General features: G+C 36.9%; 1 pseudogene; it reads left to right on the top strand.

Annotated features, from left to right (window-relative positions):
• Window positions 1-671: 671 nt before the first annotated feature.
• Window positions 672-1,896, top strand: LOC136028500 (protein ROP-like; annotated as a pseudogene).
• The last annotated feature ends 2,915 nt before the right edge of the window (window positions 1,897-4,811 follow it).

Here is a 4,811-nt window from a genome sequence, read left to right as displayed (position 1 = left end):
AAAACTAAGAGAAAGCCATTTAGCCAAAAAAAAGTGCCAAGTGCGGAGAGTCAAAATCAGACAAGCATTAATTCAAAAACGTTCAGAAATTAAATAAAAAAAAATTGTTTTTTTAACTGAAAGTAAGGAGCGACATTCAAACTTAAAACGAACAGAAATTACTCGGTATATGAAATGGGTTGTCCCCTTCGCAATCCCTCGCTCTTTACGCTAAAGTTTGACTCTTTACCGCAATTCTACTTTTTAAAAACAATTAAGAACTTTAGCGTAAAGAGGGAGGGATTGCGGAAGGGACAACCCATTTCATATACGGAGTAATTTCTGTTCGTTTGAATTTTTAATGTCGCTCCTTGTTTTCCGTAAAAAAACTATTTTTTATTTATTTAATTACTTAAAGAGCAAAAAAAAATGGTAATTGTAAAAATTGTTGTTAACAAGGGGTTGCAAAAATTAAGGAATCTTGAAAGAGAAAACGAAAGTTAGAAATTAATTTTTCGAAAATTTTTCGAAAAATTAATCGAAAACGATTATTGCCTGAGCAATAATTTGAATGTTTTAATTCAAGCTAAAAATACCTGAAAATCTAAAATTAGTTAATTTCTGATTAGATAAAATGAAGTCGCTAAATAATCAGCGAAAAAAAATCTTAAATAGTAATAACCTAGGTGAAAATGACTTTAAAGAACCTTGTTGGACAAAAAGTTATTAACGAAATTCTCAAAAGTAAAAAAAATGGCACAGATTCGAGAGTTCTTGTTGTTGATCGGTTTTCACCGAGAATGCTTTCCGCCTGCCTCAAAATGTATGAAATTGCCTTGGAAGGAATCACACGTGTTCAGGATATAAACAAAAGTACGGAGCCATTGCATTATTTGGAAGCAGTTTATATTTTGTCTCCTGCAAATGATTCTGTAAAACCTCTCATCACCGATTTTGGATTTCGAAGAAATCGATTTTCGGATTTTTCTGGATTTCGGATTTCGAAAATCACAGATTTTCTTTTTCGAAGAAAAAGAAAAGAAAGGAGAACTCAGTACAAAGCTGCTCATGTATATTTTACTAAAGCCTGTCCAAAAGAGCTCTCTAAAGAACTTTACAAGCACATATCTGGAAAGTACAAAAGAACCATGAAACATATCAACATCGCTTTCATTCCATGTGAAAGTCAGGTCTTTTCGCTTGATTTTCCTGATGGTTTCCAATGTTACTACAATCAGAACAAAATCTCCCAAAGGGCTGCTGCTATGGAAAGAATGGCAGAGCAAATTGCCACCCTTTGTGCCACATTAGGGGTTTATCCTGCTGTGAGATATCGAGCTGATAATGAGAGAAACATCGAATTCGCCCAAATTATTCAGCACAAGCTTAATCGTTACAAAGCAGATGACCCAACCATGGGAGATGGCCCTGAGAAATCCCATTCACAACTTTTAGTCATTGATCGTGGAGTGGATGGCGTCTCACCTCTGTTGCATGAACTTACATTTCAAGCCATGGCATATGATTTGCTTCCCAGTGAAAATGATGTCTACAATTGCTTGAAGTCAGGCGTGGAAAAAAATGTCCTTGTTAATGAAAATGATGACCACTGGAAAGAACTACGACATCAGATCATTGCAGTAGCTTTCCAAAATATTTCAAAGAACTGGAAGACCTATGTTAATAATTTAAAGAAGAGTCTCACTGCTGGTGACAAGTCATCAATTAGTGATTTACTTATACTGATCAAGAAAATGCCAACAATATCGAAAGGAGCTAATAATCTGCATCCTGTTTGTTTACATTGGAGTGGATGTGTCTTCTGTATGTCTCTTAGCCTTCTACAAGATGAAGAAAGTCCAAGAAGTAGGCGTGAAGTTGCCCCTCTACAGCTTTGGGAGACCGCCACAACGGTGAGAATAACGTTATCCTAAAAAGTACATCAATCAATGGCTAGAGCTAATAACCCAGTGTTATATAACAAAAGAAGAAAAATTTGAAAGCTTAAATTTTAGTTTGTTTTAAATTTTAGTTAACTTGAAAAATATGATTATGATATTCGACAAATAGAAGGATATTTCTTATGCTTACCATTGTCACAACTGTCGATCAAAAAGCCAATGTTTATGAATGACATGTATTTTATTCGTTTTACTGCAGAAGTGGAAACACCGAAATAGCGAGAAATTAGTTGTACTAATTGGTCAACACTAATATGTTCCAATAGAACAGAACAGAAACAAGTTCCGCCGAAGAACAGAAACAAGCTGGTGAAAAAATTTGTGAAGAAAGGAATCAGCAACAGCTATGTTACCATAGGATGGTTTGAACTCATATCTTTCAGTTGAAGAAGACAATCCATCAACCACTCGACTATGGCAACTGTTAATAAATGATGTATTACTGAGCATATGATTAATATGAAGCCATAGAGAAACTTAAGACAAGTAGGAACTATGACATTTTCTGTTGTAAAACATATTAGACAAAACAGTGACGAGTCTCCCGTATATTATTATTATCTTTTTATGTCCCTCTCCCTACATTATAAGGACGTAGAAACTTCGTAGGGGTCTCAAAATAGCCTTAGGCTCTAGTCCACTTTTTAGGGTTCAAAAGTGACATGAGGGAAACCATCCCTCCTCCTGTATCGTGTCTACCTCTTGGACTCTTGTTCAACCATGGCATCAGATATGAATTTTTACACAGCCATTTCCATTAAAACGATGAAAAGGACATGATATATGATTCCAGCGGCGGGAAGGGGCATGAATCCCACGGATTAGAAACAAGCACTCTATATTATTCGAATGGTCTTCACAGACAACATGTTAGTAGAAAAAGTGGGCGTGCTGCACCTTTTTAAGACCTGAGCCAACCAGAATTGAAATTGAAATAATTGAACAAGGAAATAGGGCTCATGAGCCGTCCATCGCCAGCTTTTTAACAGAAATGTGATCGTCTTGTTTGTTTTAAAACCTGAATCGTGGGAGAAACGTAGATCTGTTGTTTAGAATTGGAGGCATAAACTATGTCAATTAAACCTCCAAACCTTTCCTTTTAATGAATAGTTTTTAAAGCAGAAAGTTAGACATGTCCCACCTTATTTAAGTTAGAATTGTGGAAGGATTTTCGTGATTGAAAGGAGAAAAGATGACCCGTGGAAACTAGATGCAAACATGAGATTAGTCTTGATCCGGTACCAGAAGGGAAAAAGTCTAAGCGTCAGACTGACTTGTTTCAAAAATGAAACAAATAAAAACTGCAGAACTTTGCAGTCATCTCGGTTGCAGCAGTAGCTGCAACCAAGTAAAAGACGAACCTCGGCCAATAGTAACACAAAATTAATCATTTACAAACCAAGACGAATCGAAATAAAAAGTACACCACTGGAATCGCCATGACCGAAAACCTTGTTAAGGAAATTTACAGTCCCCTGGCTTGAACAACAAGGAAAATCTTTTTTTGGCATGGGAAGCACTGATTTGTTCCTTTTTCACTGCTAGAAGGTTACTGGAACATCATAGAGAACTGTTCAAGGGTTCATTTTAAACAAAATTGCTATATTTAGTATCGTTTGTAAATAAAAAAACCAAATATTTAAAATAAAATCAATTTTTGACCAAATGGCGTCATAATCATAGATTACAACCATAAAAGAAGAATACTTTAAAACTACCCTGGATCGCGATGACAACGTAGTTCGTTCTTTGCTAGTCCTGCTAAGAACAAGAACTAAGAGTTCATATGGCACTTGTGACGAGGTTGGAAGAGCCAAGAGCTCATATGGTATGAGGTCTAGCAAAATTCTGAGAATCAATAGATTGCTTTAAAAGGAAAATCAGAGGCTTAATGCCGGTCGGGATTTAAAATAAGAGTTCTAAGTCGCGAGGTCGTCTAAATATCAAAATTCATTAAAATCCGATCTCACCTACTCCTAAGTTAAAAATACCTCAATTTTTCTAATTTTTTCATTCCTTTCAGCCCCCCAGATGGTCGAATCGGGGGAAATGACTTTATCAAGTCACGTGCAGCTCCCTAACACGCCTACCAATTTTCATCGTCCTAGTACGTCCAGAAGCACCAAACTCGCCAAAGCACTGAACTCCACCACCTAACTCCCCCAAAGAGACCGGATCCAGTCCGATTACATCAATCACGTATCTACAACATTTATAAGCGTTTTCCAAGATTTCCGGTTTCCCCCTCCAAATCCCCCCAATGTCAACATATCTGGTTGGGATTTGAAACAAGAGCTTTGAAACATGAGTTCCTTCTAAATATCAAATTTCATCGCGATCCGGTCACCCGTTCCTAAGTTAAAATTACCTCAACTTTTCTAATTTTTCCAAATTAACAACCCCCAGCTCCCCCAAAGAGAACGGATCCATACCAATTATGCCAATCTCGTTGTGCTTATTTTTCCCATCAAGTTTCATCCCGATCTCTCCACTCTAAGCGTTCTCCAAAATTTCCAGTTTCCAAGATTTCTGTTTCCCTCCTCCAGCCCTCTATGTCTCCAGATCCGATTCGAATTGAAAATAGAGCATCTGAAACATAAGATTCTTCTATATATCAAGTTTCATTAAGATCCGATCACCCATTCCTAAGATACCCCGATTTTCACGTTTTCTAAGAATTCGGGTTTCCCCCTCCAACTCCCTTCAATGTCAGCGGGTCTGGTCGGGATTTAAAATAAGAGTTCTAAAGCATAAGATCCTTCTAGACATCAAATTTCATTAAGATCTGATCACCCGTTCGAATGTTACAAATGCCTCATTTTTTTCTAATTTTTCCGAATTACTCTCCCCCCCCCCAAATCCACCAAAGAG

This window comes from Artemia franciscana, chromosome 6, assembly GCF_032884065.1.
Source record: "Artemia franciscana chromosome 6, ASM3288406v1, whole genome shotgun sequence".
NCBI classification, from domain to species: Eukaryota; Metazoa; Arthropoda; class Branchiopoda; order Anostraca; family Artemiidae; genus Artemia; species Artemia franciscana.
Note: the sequence above shows the minus strand (reverse complement) of the source record. Positions and strands in the feature narration are given on the sequence as shown.